Below are 18,769 nucleotides of genomic sequence, written 5' to 3' on the forward strand. Positions count from 1 at the left end.
AACAAAAATACCCTATGTTCCCCGAGTGTCCTGATTTTACTTATCAGGATTTGAGATACTTCCCTTTCATATGGCAGGAATATTTAGCTAAATTTTGGAAGATATTTCAGGATATCATCATGTGGGTTACTTTTGGGATGTTCTTAAAAATTGTTCAGAATGGAATATTACTGCTTGTGATTTATCTTCTACATACAGAATCCTGCCGAAAGAGAGATGGAATGAAAGCATTTGGAACGACAAATTGATGGCCTGGGGAGATGGCGGAATTGCTTACCCACGTTTGGCTTCAGTGCAGTACCCTCATCATTTACAAACACATTTATGTAAGATTGCTGCTGCAACTAAACCTGTAATCTTGTCTAATGGGTCTTTCTCTGGGACTAGTCAATCTTCTGCTTCTTATAATTTTACTGTATTTAAAGAATATAATGTAACCACATGTGCGCCCATGCCATATCTGTTCTTAATTGGAAATGTTACTTTTGATGAGGAAATTTTATGCTTTAATTGTAAATTGTATACCTGTATTAATACATCTGTTTCCATTCCTTCTGGTTATTCCATTGTGCTGTTACAACAGCGCTCTCACATTTGGCTTCCTGTGAACTTACAAAGACCATGGTCCCAAGATCCTGTAAATACTTTGGTTCTGAAATTTTTTAGACGATTGTTGAAACGTACTAAATGGGTTATGGGAGTTGTAGTTGCCGTAATTCTAAGTCTTATAACAGTGGCTACAGTTGCTACAGTTTCAGGGATAGCTTTACATACTTCTTTACAAACAAAACATTTTGTTGAGGAATGGCATAAAGATTCACATGAATGATGGCTATCCTAAGCTCAAATTGATTCTAGACTTCAAAATCAAATAGATATTTTAAAGCAGACAGTTAATTGGTTAGGAAAGAAGATACTCACCTTAGAACAAAAAATTAGATTAAAATGTGACTGGAATTCAACTTCTTTTTGTATAACTTATATACAATATAATCAAAGCTTACACAAATGAAGTGCCATACAAAATTATCTCGATGGTAATGAAACAGCTCAATTAATGATTGATTCTTTACAAAAGAAAATATTTGAAATTTTTGGAAAAGGGTTTCAACAAGATGATGCTGCACAAATTACTGAATTGTTTTTAAAACAGAGAGATGAGATCCCAAAAGATTTGTTCAAAGTCTTACCCATATAGCTGGAGGAGTGGAAATAGTGTTATGCTTAGTTATTATTCTTTTTGTAATAACATACTGCATGTACATAAGACCATCTCAAAACTCTATATTAACTTTGTGGAAAGCTGTTTTAGAAAAAAAAAAACGAAGGGATTGTTGGGGTTTAAGTTTGCAGAGTTTAGCTCCTTCAGGCCTGACTTTTTGCAAGGGCTGGGCTGTGATTTAGGTCAGCTGAGGCAAGCCTCAGCTAGGAGGAGGAAAAGTTCTCTTCCCCTTATTGCAAGCCACAAGTTCTGCATGGTTTGGCTTAGAGGAAGAAGCTTCCTGCATACTGGACCTGGGAACAGTAAATTCGGGGATTAGATAATGTCTACAAAGAACTTTGGGAGGGTACTTATCAAATGAATAGGAACAATCTGAATTTAGCTTTGTGTACCCGCTGAGACATGATATTTGGGCAATGTAGATGAAATGTTACTGAAGAATTGCTTGCTTTGTTAGAAGAAGAATGTAAAAGAAACTTGTAAATAAACCTCAGCATGCAGTTGCAATTGCTGCCTTGGCTCTGCATCCTCTGTGTCCAGGTGATTTCGTGACACTTACCCAGGGACCCGAACACACTAGATGTTTACAATCCCTGTTTTTTGTGGTATGTGGAGCCCAGAAAGGGATAGAAATGAGGCACATGAAAATAAAGAAAGACAGAGACAAAGAGATGTGCATAGAGGAAGAAAGACTGAAAGGGACACAAAAATAGGCTGAGGTTGGGAGGGAAGAAACCTCCAGAGAGCAGGGAGGAGAGATGGGGAGGCTGGGATGGAATGAAATTCAAAAGCTTCAGAGAGCTGGTTGTCATTAGGATCCAGAGATCAGAACTCCAAGAAAAGTGTCTGCTTCCATCTCCCAGGAACTCATGCACATTGATGTCTTCTGAAGGTTCCATCTGCCCAGCCCATTTTTGCCTCATCTCCCAGGCTAATTCATGTCCCCTTCCAGGAGATAACAGATAGCCCTTTCTACTAGCTCTCCAATGGTTAGAGAGAATCCCTTGGGGTTGTGATGGTAGATTCCCCCTAAGACCCCTGCACAGGCTCTGGGTGCTGCATTGTGGATTAAAAAAAGATGCCCTTCCTAGGAAGTGCAAGGGCACATATGTGAATCTGTGGTCTTCATAGCAACTTGTGAGGAGGATACTTCACTTGGAACCTGGGTAGTAAATATTTGTTTTGTTTTGTTAATAGTGGGGATTGAACTTAGTTGCCCTCAACCACTGAACCACATCCCCAACACAATTTCTTATTTTATTTACAGACAGGGTCTCACTGAGTTGCTTAGCACCTTGCCTTTGCTGAGGTTTACTTTGCATTTGTGACCCTCTTGCCTCAGCCTCCTGAGATGCTGGAATGACAACTGATGCAAATGACAGCTGATGCAATGACAACCAGCTAACATTTTGTCTTTGACAAGTCATTTGTGGAATGCAAACACTATAAGTAAATCTGTTGGTGTCCTCAGGGACAGAAGCTTCCCTCCTGGCCCCATTGAGCCTGGTGATCCAGGAAACTCATTTGGGGCCCCCAATGGACTCTCTGAGGACCTTAGGCACAGAATCTAGTTGCCTGAGTCTCAGCTCTGCCTACTGTTTTTAAAATAGTCTGATACCAGCTAGGGTTCTACCATGGAGACACCACATCTGCACTGAAGAAAGAAAAGAGCCCTGGGTGGCTTGGACAAGAAACAGCATGTTTGGAAGGCAGAGGGAAGAGACTAGGTTATGGGAGGCTATATTTTTTTTACCGAGCAAAACCCAGAACATTGCTAAAAATTGGCAGTGAACTTCCCACACTTCTTCTCTTCTCACAGCCTTCACTTGGCCCTCAGCATGTTGTCAAGTAAAAAGGATGCTTCCAGCCCAGGAGACAAGTTTTTACCATTAGTTCAAGATTGTAAAGGGCATGTGCCAGGTGGGGACATGCAGAGAGTAGTGACACATTCATGGGGAGCTGAAGACAAGGGTGATTCAATTAGAGTACAAGGAAGAGTAGCCCAGGAGGAAACAGTCACGGTAAAGCTCAGAGTACAATTTTGCAGAGTCAAGGCCTTCAGAATGATTTCCAACTTCTCAGGATTCATTTTGGCTTCCAGAAGGTGGATTACAGAATGAGGTAACCTTGTAAGATATGCTTTCTGTTCCAAGAGCAGGGTGGTTGATGGTTTTGGAGAACTCCTCACGGCCCCACTTGAGAAAACTTGTGCACAGCCTGATGAGTAGGACATTTATGCCTTAAAGCCACAGAGCAGAACACTGCATCAAGGTCACCTAGGCCAGCATTTTCAACATATGGGCACCCACTTCTGCCCACAGCTTGTGGTGCTGCTTCTCCCAGGGCACATCACCTACATTCCCAGTCTTTGGCCTCCTCTCTAGTTTACCTGATCATGACCTTATTGCTATTTTTTTTATTCTGATAGTTAATAAAATAAATGCTGTTAAGCCACCCCCTTAAACGTGCCTGTTTGACTCTGTTCTTTGTTGCTATGACCAAAAGATAGGGCAAGAACAACTTAGAGAAGCAAAAGTTTATTTTGTCTTATTGTTTCAGAGTTTCAGTCCATGGTCAGCCAACTCCATTGTTGGGCCTGAGGAAAGGCAGGATATTATGTTGGAAAGATGTGGTGGAGGAAAGCAGCTCTGGACATGGCAACAAGGAAGCAGCGAGACAGCTCCATGAACCAGGGACAAAAAACAAATGCCAAAGGCACACTTCTAGTGACCTACTTTCTCCAGCATAGCTTCAGAGAATTAAGTCCAGTAAATCCATATTAGTGGATTAATTAGTCCACACCTCATAATTTAATCAATTTACCTCTGATAATTCTTATATTGTTTCAAACATGACCTGTGAGTTAACACCTCCTACCTAAATAATAACAGTGTCCAGAATGGACTCATTGAAAAATTTTGCTCTGTTCCAGTCCCTGAGTTTATGCACAACAGAGGTCTAGAAATAGGAAAGGATTTAGACAAACCACATGATTATTGAGCTGCACACTGTCCCAATTTCCCTCTGTCCTCTGGGCTGTACCATTCCTCAAGTGACACTTAGGTTCAGTGTCCACAGGCAATTGACCTTTAGGGTGTCCAGTCTTTGCTTTTCAATTCCTATGTTAAGCTCCCCCCCTTTCATCTCTCCCTTCTCTCTCTCTATACTCCTCCTCTTCATCCCCCTCCCTCTGCCTTGTCCACAGCTTTAATGTCACCAATAGGTTTTGGAAGCTTGGTTCTGTCTTATTAAAAACCACTTCCCAGGTGAAAGAAGAGCAATCTCACCTTCTTGTGAAGGGGAATAAGATACTACCTGCTTGAGAATGGTTAAATCAGCTCATCATGTAAGAAGCCAGGCACTTCACATCCCTCAGAGCACAGGATGGGCTGTGTAGGCACTTAAAGACTCTGCAGTTACTCTCTATGGGAACAGGTATATGTCATACCTTATTCAAGTCCTTAGAGAAGAAGCTTTGAAGAAACAAAACTTGTGCATTAGGTGAGCTGGGATTCCCTGGAGCAAAAGTATAATTCAAAAACAAGCAAATAAAGTCATCACTTACAGCAAAATTAATAAACAAATACTCTTCGTGCCTATTCATGAATGGATTTCTTGTCATCCTTCAGGTTCAGGTTTCCCTCTGCTTTCTCCCCATAGCCCTCCTCAGCTCCTGCATCTGTGATGCTGCATCCTCTGGCACCCAGGGCACCTTACAGCTGCACTGCATCAAGTCACCAGCAGCTCAAATTCTCCATAGATGAAAACAGATGAGCGAGCATGTGTTTATATTCAGAAAGGACCAAAGGGTGTATGTGTTTTCTGCACTGCTGAGAAGCCAGTGTGTCCTGTGCACGTGTGCTTATGGGCTATGTGTGTGGTGAGTGTGTGGTGAAGGACATTTATTTGTGGGGTGGAATTATACTGTCTTTTCTCAGGACAATGTAGTGAATGAGTGGCACCTTTGTGTGCTTATGCTTCTTTTGTGTGTTATGCATGCATGAGGATGAACATACGTATGTGTGGAAGGTGTGTATGTGTGAGTGTGTTCGTAATGTTTTTTTTTTGCTATGCATGTGTACAAGTGTATGTATGTAAGAGTGTGTGATTGTGTTGACATGTTTGTAAGTACAGAGGGTCCGTGTTTCCTCTGCTCCACACACACAGTGTGGCTATCAACTGGGACAGAGAGTGCAGAACCCCCATTTCTGGGGGTCCACATGCCTTCAGATCTCTTTGCCTTATTGGTCTGAACACGCTGGTGATTGCCTCCTCCTTTTTCAGCATAAAAATCCACACAATGATCTTAGTGGGAATGTCCCTAATCCCAAGGGAACAAAGTTATGAGGTCCGTTCCATGTGTCTCCATCTTCTGGCTCTGCCTTAGTGACACATGAAGACATAACCCTATGGACAATCTACTACTATAGCCCTAACCCCTGCCTCCACAATGGTATGCAAACCTCCTTCTGGCACTCCTAAGGCCTGGATAGACACCCTCACTCTTCTCCTTAACCATCAGCCTTTTAAATACTAACCCAATTTATGTATAATATATCAAAGTGCATCAATGCATTCTACTGTCACATATAACTAATTAAAACAAATGAAAAACATTTAAAAGTAGATCAGCTATTAGGACTTTTTTCAACATGTGGCTAGAATAAACTAATTTTTAATACTACGGAAAAAAGGAAACAGATCATGGCACCCTATAACGTGAAATTTTCCAATGAGTTTCCATCTTGCTCCAAGTAAAACTCAAAGCCCTACAATGGCTCACAAGGCCCTCTGGAAACTACCCATCCCACAGATTGCCTTGGGAGCCTGCAGGACCCTGCCAGCTTCCCTGCTGCTTCAGAGCTCTAGTGCCTGCCATTTCTTCTGTAATGGGGTCATCTGGATTCCATGAGACCAGGGATAATGCTCAGTGTCCCCAGAGCCCAGAACTGTGGTGTTCACACTGTGTTTAAGGTTCTCTGCACTGTGGTGTAATTGGTAAATTGCTTGGCTACTCATCTGTTTTTCTCTACTGAATATCCCTGATGATTCCTCAGCACAGGAAGAATGGCAAGGGTGCTGCACTACCAAACTCGAGATTCCAGCTCAGGATCATGGCAGGGAATCAGCAGATCATCACTGTACTCTGAAAACCCCAGAGAATCAACTACAAGTGTCAGATCTTGTGATGGTGTGCAGAAGCCCACAGGTATGGTGGGGCTCACTTCACCAGTAAAACAGTCACAGGAACAGGAGGACAGTAATGGATCCCTAGGAGTTTAAGGAAAGGCAGGACATTTAGAAAGAGATTACTCCACCAGACTTGGTGTTGATTCTGGAATGAAGACAAAGATGACAGGAGCACACAGATACACAAATTAATGTGTCTTGTGTGTTAAGAATAAAGTGCTTGAGGGGCTGGTGTTTTTGATCAGTGGTAGTGCACTTGCCTGGCATCCATGAGAAACTAGGTTTGATTCTCAACACCACATACTATTAAATAAAATAAAGGTCATCAACAACTTTAAAATATTTTCTTTAAAAGAAGAACAAAGTGATTGAACATGATGAACTGTCACATGGAGGCTGAGGCAAGAGGATTACAAGTTTAAAGCCAGCCTTAGCAAATTAGCAAGGTCATAAGCAACTCAATGAGACCCTGATTATAAATAAAGTAAAAAAAAAGGCCAGAAATGTAGTTCAGTGGTTAAGTTCCCCAGGATTCAATACCCAATGTAAATACATACATACATACATACATACATACATACATACATAAATTGGTGGAACTTAGAAAGGAAGTCCTATTTAAATACTTATATGCAGAACTCAGATGTTGTTCTTATGAATCATTTGTGTCCTCATAAGTAAAACTATGAAAATAAGAATCACATTTAATAGGTAAAATATATTTCTTGAGAGGGAGGCCTGTGTTCACCAACTGTATATTTTTCCCCCTCTCAATATGTATAAAGTATTATTTTTAAGTAAAGTATCATGTGAGAGAAAAAAAGGCCTAAAGTCATTTTGATAAATTAAGTAATTAAAGTTTGTGTTTGTGATATATATATATTTGTGTGTGTGTGTGTGTGTGTGTGTGTGTGTGTGTGAGAGAGAGAGAGAGAGAGAGAGAGAGAGAGAGAGAGAGAGAGAGAGAGAGAGAGAGATTAAATTTTTTATTTCATACCAGGGATTGAACTCAGAGACACTCAACCACTGAGCCACATCACCAGCCCTATTTTGTATTTTATTTGAAGACAGGGTCTTACTAAGTTGCTATGTGCCTCACAGTTCCTGAGGCTGGCTTTGAACTCTAAATCCTCCTGCCTCAGCCCCTCCAGCAACTGGGATTACAGGCATACACCATTATGCACAGCTTAAAATAACATTTTTGAAAAGTAACATAAATCATGGATTTAGCACCAAATCTAATTTTAAACAGAGAGTTGTAATATCTGAAGTGTGAGAACTGGGAAGAGTGGCAGAACTCAAAAGAAAGATCAGTAAAAGACTTGCACAGATAAAAGTCTTCATAATGTCACAAAGGTCACATTTCCATTATTTGGAGAAAGACAGATTACTCAGTAAATTTTGAATATGCCTAATGATGTAGATATGAAATCCAATTTCTATCTGATAATGTACATTAAAATAAACTCTAAATGCTTTGATGAATTAAATGTATAAGTCATCAAAGTCCTGGGAGAAAATAAATGAATATTTACACAATCTTGGAGGATTTATAAACATAAATGTGGAAAGCAAGAAAGCAAAGTATGTTACTAATGCATATTTTGTATGTATATGGAGTTGTGTGTGTGCATGTACATGTACACACATACACCCGCACACATTGCTGTTGTACATTTGTGGTGTTAAAATGAATTTTTGAAATAATCAAATTCATAGAGACAGAAAGTAGAACTGTTGTCACTGGGGTTAGAAACAGGGAAAAATTACAATTTAGTATTTAATGGGGACAGGTTGAATTGGTGAGTAGTATAGTACTAAGGATGGACAAATGATGGTGATTGCTGTATAATAATGTGATTCTATTTGGCGACACAGAACCATACTCTTTTTTAAAAAATAACATTACTTGTCTCATATCATGAACATGAACTTGTACAACTGAAACAGTTAACTTTTTTCTTTTAAAAAATCACGATCTAAATTCTTTTTATAAAACCAATTTCTTAGTTGTTGATAGATCTTTATTTTATTTATTTATATGTTGTTAAGAGAATCAAACCCAGTGCCTCAGAAATGCTACCTGAGCCTCAGGCCCAGCCCATGTTTTAACATTTTTTAAAAACGAGTCTGAGATATAATTATATAGGAATATGTATACAGATATTTAAAAGTATTTTTAAAGAAATAAAAAAATCTAGAGGGGCTATGGCTGTAGCTCAGTGCTATATTGCTTGCCTAACACATGCAAGGTCTTGGGTTACATCCTCAACACAACATAAAAATAGATAAAATAAAGGCATTGTATCCAAATACACCAAAAAAAATCTAGAATAAAATGTATTGTATATATGACTGTAAAATGATTACAATGAACAATTTCATGGCAAAATTTAGAACTTTGCCACAATAACAATATATAAGCTATTTAGACTGAAATTCTTGAGCTATGGGTAGGCATTCATTTTAAATTTTGGCATATTTTCTGAAACTTTTCTTTTTTTTTCTTTTTTTTTTTACATTTTAAATTCTTATTTTGTGAGATGGCTTGAGAAAAACTGGCATACATATTTCCTGTGGGATTAGGCATTTCTCATTATTTCTTGGTTTATTGCTTCTCTGTTGGGCTTTCAGCTTAATAAACATGTAGCAAGCTCTAATCACAAGTGAAGAAAAATGAAGGTACATAACAAAACACAACACATTGGAGACACTTGTTCAAATATTTCCTCAAAAAAAAAAAAAAGACTGTCCATTTCACTTATTTTGATTTGAGGTTCTATTCAAAATGTGTGTGTGTGTGTCTGTGTGTGTGTGTGTGTGTGTGTGTGTGTGTAAATCTTAACAACTAAATGAAGACTGGGTTCCATTAAAAAAAAAAGCATAGAAGCCTGCAGTGTTATTTCTTCTCTGAATTTTTACATGGATTCAAGGTTTAATTCTACTTGTATACTCAGCATCTTTATTTTCATTTACCGCATTTAAAGATCACATGGTATGCACATGTATGGTTTAAGGTCTAAGTAGAGTATGTCTATCTCATAACATGATCTTGAAAACTCTTAAGTCACAGCTCATTTAGTTCATGATTATGAGGATGCATGCACTCATCTTCAAAGCTGTTGCCATCCACACTCAGAACAATTCACCTGGCATCTTATAGAGACCTCACCTTCCTCCCTTGGCATCTGTTTTCAGGTGAATCTAGTGGCAACCCAGAGGCCAGCACTCAACATCAAATGGTCAGTGTCGCCCCCCATCATCTCGCTTGGATCCCGTCACCAACACCTACTCAACCCCTAAGCTGGCACCCACAAGAGCCTTCCCTGCACCCCGCCTCAGCCACAGGATATCAAAGTGAAGCGCTTAGAAATGCAAGACATGTTGTGGAGCATGATGCCCAGGAGGAACCACGCCCCGCCTGTCCAGCTCCTAGGCCACACCTCCTGAGGAGCCCCGCCTTGCAGCCGCTACTGTTCCTCAGGGATGGTCACCACCGTGATGGACTTCTGCTGGTTCCCGGGGAGCAGGCGGCAGCCCATGACTCCAGGCAGCAGTGGGCCCTCCTTGGAGATGGGCAAGGGCAGCATGTAGCACCCATTGCTAGGAAGTTTCATCGACCGGCGAGTGCTTGGAGGTGTGCGGAATGGCGTTGACCGCCATGACCTCGGGGTCATCCGGCAGCTGCGACAGGAAAAGCTAGGGGGCAGCTTGGTGATGCTGCGGCACCAGGGGCACTTCACGTCCTTCTGGCTCGTCCTCATCAGCTGGAGGCACACCTAACAACAGGTGTGTTTGCAATCCAGCAGTTTGGGCCTCCGCAGGGGTCTGTACTAGTTGAAGCAGATCTGACATTCCAGCAGAGAATCCTGGGACAGCGTCTCCATGGTGGACCCTGAGCAGCAGGGGCAGCGCCAAGACTAAGGGCAAGGAGCCAGTACTCACAGCCCTCCAATCTGCCTTTCCAGTGCCGCCGAGGGAGCTCACAGACATCTAACATTCGTGGGCGTGTTAAATTCTTTCTCCACAGCGCGCTATGGTGCTCGCTACACTGGCGGCGGCAGGATCGCTGGGTGGTCCCCGCGCGCCTGCCCTGCTAAACCAGACTCAAGCCGCTGGCCGGCGGCCTCCTGCTCCTCCTGCTGCGGGCTGCGGGGCGGCGCCGGCAGCGCAGCCAAGGCGCCTGCAGCCCAGCTCTCCACCCTGCCCTTCGGGTGGCGGCCCACCTGCCTGGCCGCCCTCCGTGTCCCTGGTCAGACACCGCCGCCTATTTTCTGAAACTTTTCTGCACAAGAGTTATGACAATTTTGTGTTGCAATTAAAAGAACATGAGAATTATATTTTCCAACACTGTTGACTTTATGTTTCTCATTCTATCTTTGTATTTGATAGAGAAAAATACACATGTACTTTTTATTTTCTTTGGAACACTGTATTGTTGGCATGGAAAATCATCTCAATTTTTGGTATGTCATCTTTTATAAACAGCCTATATTAAGCTTTTTCGATTTTTATTGTCGTCTGTGTTTTTCTTAATTGACTCATATGAGTCCTGTATGTAATTAAGCTCTTGTGAGCTTTGCAGACACCCATAGTAACAGCACCAAAATACGGTTTTTCTAGTAACTGGCAAAAGTTTTGTCTCTTGCAGAGATCTCTTTGCCAGTTTGGGAATTCTGGTACTTCTTTGAAATTTCCAACTTAAGTCAATTTTTTTTCCCACCACTCCAAAATTGTCTCCCTGTGGACAGATGCTTTTCTGGGCAGAGCTTGGGCTCATACTGGGGTCAGTTGGTGTAGCGATGAACCCAGGCTTATACTGAGCTGTGGGCCAACGTTGAGCTCTGGCAGGCATGCTGGTGGCTGGATCCACCTTGGACTACAGTGTTCCCGAACTCCACTACAGATTGTCTTGGCAGATCTGGAAAAATCCTGAGCTCCCAAAGAAGTCTGGTGATGAGAGGAGGCAGTCCTTCTCCAAGCCTAAAAACCACAGATGTCAGGTTATGGCAGGTACAACCAGGGCAGAGCTTGAGCTCCATTGGAGGTGTGCTGGTGGTAGGGATGGAACCAGTCCTACCCTTACTAGGGTTCCTGCACAGGTAGAGGAGGCAATCCTGAGCCAAGCCAAAGCTCCAGTGGCTAACTAGAAGTTGCAGGATGAACCCAGGCCTACCCTGGTTCTGTACTCCTTCAGGTGTAATATGATAAACTGCGCTGAGTCCAAGCTCCAGCAGGTGTCTGCTAGTGAGCAGAGGCAGTCCTGGCCCAGGCCTGAGCTCTGGCAGGCATGTGACAGAAATGTGGAGGTGGTCTAATCCTGAGTCTAATCTTCAGCAGAGGTCGGACAGTAGATGGATGAAACTGTGCCTATCCTTGCTCAGGCTCCCATAGAGTGGATTAGGCTGATCTGAGCTGAGCCTGTGGGAGGAGGTGTTCCTGGCTCTGTCATGAGCTCTGGTGGGGGTTGGCTTGTGGCAGGATGGAGCCAAGCCTACCTTGGCCAGGGTCCCAGTCTTGTCAGTGAGTCTGACCTGGGCTGGGGCTGAACTCTGTCAGGTGTCTGCAGGTGGGTGGAGTCAGTCCTGGCTGAGCCTGAGATCCTGAGGGGGTCTGCTGTGACTTGATGCAGATGCGCTACTTTGGGCTTCACCTCTCATGCAGGTGGGGCAGTCTGATCTGGGCTGAGCCTAAGTTTCAGAGGGGTTTGCTACTGGGTGGATTCAGTCCTGAGCTGAGCTTGAGCTCCAGTAGGGGGTCTGGTGCTGGTGGGATGGAACAGGGGCTACCCTGTGCCTGGGCTCCGGTGCATGTCGGAAAGGCCTATGTGAATAGAGCTTGAACTCCAGTGTGGCTCTCTTGGCTGGTGGGATGGAACCTAGCCTAATGTGGGTTCTGGCTTTTGCCGAGGTCAATGAGGCATATCTGGGCCTCCTGTGAGCTCCAGAGTGGGTCTGCCAGTGGTCAGAGTCAGTCCTTGGCCGAGCCTGAGCTCTGGTGGGGGTTTGGCAGTGGCAGAATGAACTGGGGCCTACCCTGTGCCTGGGCTACTGTGCTCATTGGCAAGGCAGGTCTGGGGCGATCCTAAGATTCTGCAGGGTCTGCCAGTGGCAGGAATGACTCGTGTTTACCCTGGCTGCATTCTGGCTCCCATTCAGTTTGTCAAGGCTGTTGTGGGCCTGGGCTGAGCCCCTTTGGGTGTCTGGCGGTGGACAGAGGCAGTCCTGGGCCATGCCTGAATTCTGGAGGGAGCTGTTGGTAAGTGGAGGCAGGCCAAGGTTAAGCCTGTGGTTTGGTGGGAGTCTCATGGTGGCGGTTTGGACGCTGGGCTCTCCTGGGCCCAGGTTGCCATGCAGGCCTGCAAGGCAGATCTGGGTGGAGTCTGAACTTAGGTGGGGGTCTGTAAGTGGCAGCAAGAACCAGGGCTTATCCTTTGCTCCCACTCTTGCTCAGGTCCTTAATGCTAGTCAAGGTCTGGTCTGAGACCCAGTGAGTGTCTGGAGGTGAGCAGAGCAGGTCCCAGGGGTCTGCTGGTGGTGGGAGGGACCCGGGTCTACATTGGGTTTCTGCTTCTGCTTAGGCTCTTGAGACTGGTGGGTGTGTGCCAGTAGACAGACTTCCTCCTGGCCAAACCTGAGCTCCTGCAGAGATACTGGTGGATGGAAGCAGTCCTGGGGCAGCCTAGACTACAGCACAAGTCTCCTGGTGACTGGATGGATTCAGGCTATCCTGAAGTTGGTGAGGCAAGTCTGGGAAGTATCTTGCTTAAGCTCTGCTTGGGGCCTGCTCCTGGCAATTGTTCCCAGGCCTTCCGTAGTCCAGCTCCTGCCAGAGAGGCTGATCTGGGCTGGGGCTTAACATCAGCAAATGCCTGTCAGTGGGCAAAGTCAGTCATGGGTGGAGCTCAGGTTCACGTCTCATGGTGACTGCATGGACTTTGGCTACCCTGGGCTAGGGCTCCATCTCCTTCCAAGTCGACAACATGGATCTGGACAGACCTGGAGCTCTGGTAGTGTTCTTCAGGTGGTGGGATGAAACCTGGTCTGCCTTGGGATGTGGAACTGGGTGGAGCTTGAGCTGCAGTAGGTGTCAGCTGGTGGAGGAATGGAATGCCCCCAGCTCCAGGGCACCTAGTTGAAGTGGACCTAGGCTTGGACTGAGCTCTGGAGGGTTGCTTGCCTGTGGGCGGAGTCAGTTATGGAACTATCCTAAAGTTCTGTTGGAGGTATGGCAGTGGCCATATGTTTCCAGGGCTAAAATGTGCCTGGGCTCCTGTGCACATCTGGAAGTCTTATCTGATTGGGGCCTGAGATCTGGTGTGTGTGTGTGGGGGGGGCGGGGGGCGGGGTGGTCTGCTGGAGGCACGATGAAATAGGATCTACCCTTGCCAGGGATAACGAGTGGATCTGTGACGGGGATCTCTGCCCCAAATGTGTTCAGGCAGGGGTCTGCCTCTGTTTGGGGACTGTCCTGTGTCTGTTATGGCCTGCTTTTGGTAATTAGTCCCAGGCCTACCTTGGGCCAGGCTCCCTAGCCTGTCAGTGAGGATGATCTGGGCTGGGGTGAACTTCTGCAACTGTCTGTCAGTGGTTGGAGTCAGTTGTGGGCAGAGCCTGAGCTCTGTGCCAGTCTCACTGTGACTAGATGGACTTGGGCTACCTTGGGCTGGGGTTATGACTCCTGCCAGATGGTCAAGTTAGATCTGGGCAGAGCTGGAGCTTTGAAGGGGTTCTGTTGGTGACAGCATGGAACCAGGCCTCCCCTTGCCTGGGCTTTCGTGCATGTCAGCGAGGCCAATCTGAGTGATGTATGAGCTCCAGCAGGGGTCTGCCTGTGGTGGGGAGATGGTCCTGTGTCTGGTCTGAGCTCTGCTTAGGGCCTGTTGTGGCAGATGGTCCTAGATCTAACTTGGGCAAGGCTCCCACACCTGTCAGCAAGTTTTATCTGGGCTGTGGCTGAACTTCAGTGACTGTCTGCCAGTGAACATACTCAGTCCTGGGTGTTTTTGAGTTCCACTGTCAGTCTCATGGTGACTGGATGATGAACTTGGGCTACCCTGGGCAAGGGCTCAATCTTTTTCCAGGTCTTCAAGTTGGATCAGAGCAGAGTTGGAGCTCTGGCAGGTCTCCTGCCAGGTAAGGGAGGCACACATGGTCTGTTTATGGGCTCCTTCAAGGGTCTGCCTGTTGGCAGAGTTGGACCTGGGCCAAGCCTGAGCTCAGATGTAGGTATCACAGTCACTATATGTTCCAAGGGCTACCCTGTGCCCCAGCTTCTGTGCATATCTGCAAGGCTTATCTCGTGAAAGCCTCAGATTGCACAGGGTGTCTGCTGGTGGCTGGAATGACGAGGACCAACTCTGGGCTCCATCTACCACTAAGGTTGTCGAGGTTGATCTGCCAGGATTGGCCACCAGCAAGTGTCTTTCAGTGCGCAGTCTGTCCTTGTGCCAACCTGAGCTCTGGAGGGAGCTGCCAGAGGACGGAGGCAGTCCTGGGCAGAACCTGAGCTCTGGCTCCAGTTTCACCATGAGTGAATGAACTTGGGCTACTGTGGGCCCTGTATCATGTGCAGGTCCTCAGGGTTTCTCTTAACTGGATCTAAACTTCTGCTGAACTGATCAGCCAGTGGGCTGAAATGGCCCAAGTCTCAGCTCTGGATAGGGTTGGCCAGTGTTGGGATAAACCTGGAATTACCCTTTCCTGGGCTCCATTCCAGTTGGTGAGGCTGATCTGGGCAGAGCCTGAGCTCCGGTGGGTGTCTGCCTGTTTGTTGAGGTGGTTCTGGGCCAGACCAGAGCTCTATCCAGGTCTTCTAGTTAAGAGATGGGCATGGGACTATCCTATGTCTGGCTTCCCTCCTAGGTCATGGGAGCAGATCTGGACTGTACATGAGCTCTGGCTGGTGACTGCAGATGAGTGGTTGCAGTCCTGGCCTGGGCCTGAGCATCCCATGCTGGTGATGGGTTGAAACCAGGCTACATTGGGCCCCAGCTTCAATGCATCTGGAAAGAGCCTCAGCTCAGGCAGGTGTCTGTGGACCTTTTCATTATTCATTTGTTTGTATGTAGTACTGAGAATAAAAGCCAGTGGCTCACAAGTGCGAGTCACAACCACAGCCTTGTTTGCTTCTTCTTGACCTTTAATCATACTATCTTTTGGTTCTATATCATTTTTTCATGCATGAATTTGAATTTTCACAAGCAATTATTATGTGATATCCCGAGCAATGCTTCGAAAGCTGGCCCCAAATCAGATCTTGATCCTCGGCTGTATTACGTCCCACGCATTCTCATCACCTCTGGCATAGGTGCAGAAGAGAGATGACTAAAATATGGTCCATGACTCTCAACTTTTGGGAAAAAAATGCTTTGATAAGGTAAAGGATAAGTGGTCACTTGACAGAGATCCTGCAGAATGCAGAGCAGGTATGTTTTTGAATAAGGATTTATGTATTGATAAATTTTGTTTATTTCCTTTTTGCTGAAATTTATTTTTCCAGTATCTGTATTTCTTTTTCTTTTCCTTTTCATAATAGGGATCAAACCCAGGGCTCTGGGAATGTGAGGCAAACTCTTTGAGGCTTTTCCATTTAGCCTCTTCCCAGCCCATTCATTCAATGTCAGCGTGGGAATTCGGGACTTACTTTATGAAGATTAAAAAAAAGAGACTGACCAATTGTGTTACGATGTGTTTAACCCAATTAGCATAACTTTGGACCTATAGCATTGGTACTTATTTCAAGTCCAAATTGGCATAAGTTTGAACCAATAGCATTGGACTAAGTGCTATATAAACCCCTTGGAGGCTGTTCTGAGGAAGAGAAGCTATCCACATCTTGGACATTGTTGTGCTGGTGTTTCTCCTTGGAGTTTCACTGGAGTTCCACCAGAGTTTCGCGCAAGTTCCACCATGGTTTGGTTCCTGGAGATCATTCTCCAAGAGAAGAAATGGTTGTCTTTCTTTTTCTGGGGTCTGCTGCAACACTGCATGGAATGGCCTGCCATGAAGAGTTAGGACTCCTCTCTGCTGCAGAGGCCTTCCTGCCTCACGTGTGCAGACCTCTACTTGCCAGCAGAGTCCTTAATTTTTCATCTTTGAACTCTGGTTTTAAAAGTATTGTCAAATGTTAGATAATCAGCCTCTAAATATTGTGATTTGTAAATTTTGATTTATATTAGTGAAAATCATTATATTCATAAATAATAGAAAATCATTTCCATTGGTTCTGTATCAGAAGAAGGAAAAATCTGTCCCACTAGTTGTGTCATTATTTAGCAGAAAAGTGGAAGAGAATAAACCCACTTTTAAAAGCCTTTTTTTAAACCATTCATTTGAAGTTCATTTCAGTGCTATCAAAATGTTTAAAGGAACCTAGGAAATGTTTCATTTTAGTAATTTTATTTTATTGGTTATTTTTAGTTATAAAATCAGGGTTTTTTTTAAATTTAAGTTGTTAATGGACCATTTCTTTTATTTTATGTATATGCAGTACTGAAAATTAAACCCAGTGCCTCACACATGCTAGGCAATTGCTCTGCCACGGGTCAACAATCATTGCCCATAAAATTCATTTTGATGTATTCCATATTTGTGTAATTATACCTTATCTATTTAGAGTTGCATTCTTAGGATGTACATGATGGTGCGATTCACTGTGTTGTTTCCATGTATATACATGTGAAAGCTGTATCAGAGTCTTTCCACTGTCTTTCCTTTGCTTATCCCCACTCCTTTCCCTCCATTGTCTAATCTACTGCACTTCTGTTCCCATCACCAGTCCTGTTGTGGGCTATTTTCCACATCTCACATATCAGAAAAAACTATCTACAACTCTAGAAATTTGAATCTGATGAATAAAGGCAATTATGACAGATGACTTGCAATTAAGTTGGTGTAAGAAAATTAGCTTGATGCACAAGCTACATATTGAAAATAAAGATTTTTAAGAAGTACTGTTGAATTACTCATGCATTCATTCATGAAAAGTATATTAAGTTGCTACAGTATACTGTTAGGAGCTGGGAAAACCACAGAAAATGAAACATTGCAAAGTTATACATATTAGGGAACTTATAATATGATATCCGGGAATTAGGAAAAAGAAATGTTATAGAAGAGTAAAGAACCTCCAGAAGGGGAGTGATGATAATTGCTAGCTAATAGATATGACAAAAATTCAATTACCATGTAGGAGAGTATCTCCCTTCAGGTCTTGGCAGATTGAGGGATGGTGTGCCTACATTCTAACCTCAACAGTGAGGCTGAAGTATGATAAATGAATATGGCCTATGATTATATTTGATGGCTTTTTTAGGAGATGTTATTTTATTTAATGTGTAACCTGGTCTTTTCACAACCTATCTTTATATAGTAGGATTTTCCTTGTACTTTGAGATTAATAGAAACAACATTTAAAATAACAAAGCAAGCAAAAAATGAATATAATGGTAAGATTGTAGATGATAACACTTGATATCATTTTTTGAATCAATATCTCAAACCTGGGAGATCAAAAAAAGCATAATAGAAACTGTCACATTGCAAAGTCCTTCTGATACTAAAGTGACTCCATGCTAGATGTTATTATAGTAGAAAATTTCAGGGAACACAGAATATCATGTGATTGCATACAATGAAATTAGATCTGGGTGGCTGCTGGATCTTTTATCATGTAAAGTTATATCAAAACTCTTAAATAATTCTTTGTGGGGAAAATAGGATGTCAGTAACATTCCAAAATGTTTCCCCCAGTTTCTATTGGAAGAATCTGTGCATCTCATTATGTCTTATTATCAGCCAATTTGGCTAATTATTTTTTAGATTTTCATTGTCTAAGAGACAAATTTGCATGGAACTTTACAATTCTGAAGTTATGCTAATGAAATCAGTGGCAAAGAAAATGGATTTTATGTTAAAGACAACTTGTTGGTATTTTAATCTCCTGTTGCTCTGCAGGTGAGCACTGTAGGTGTAACATACATCCTGCCATAAATCATTGATCAAAAGGAGAGAAACTACAGGTTGAGATGATCTCCTCCTAGTTAGCATGTTCTTTGAGCAATACCATGGCTTAGTGTTGTGATGGGACCACAGTCAGCCAATCTTAGAAAGTCAGAGTGAAGACCTAGCTATCAACCAAACACCATTAAGCTGTGTGTGTGTAGAGGGGGTCAACTGGATCATTTGTCTCCCTCCATGTATTTTTTGTTGTTGTTTTGTTTTAGAAGCTGAAAAGCACAGATCTTTAAATCTGAATGTCACTGAGGACTCAGGGTGCCTGGCTGTCCTGTTCTGACATTTACTTTACAAAAAAAGGCTTCCTGGGAGATAGGCAGCTTATTTCTTAACTCTACAT

General features: G+C 43.6%; 1 pseudogene; it reads right to left on the reverse strand.

Moving 5' to 3' along the window:
* Nucleotides 1–9,672: 9,672 nt before the first annotated feature.
* On the reverse strand, nucleotides 9,673–10,299 carry LOC144371876 (E3 ubiquitin-protein ligase RNF152-like; annotated as a pseudogene).
* Between the last annotated feature and the right edge of the window lie 8,470 nt (nucleotides 10,300–18,769).

Source organism: Ictidomys tridecemlineatus, chromosome Y, assembly GCF_052094955.1.
Source record: "Ictidomys tridecemlineatus isolate mIctTri1 chromosome Y, mIctTri1.hap1, whole genome shotgun sequence".
In the NCBI taxonomy this organism is placed as follows: Eukaryota; Metazoa; Chordata; class Mammalia; order Rodentia; family Sciuridae; genus Ictidomys; species Ictidomys tridecemlineatus.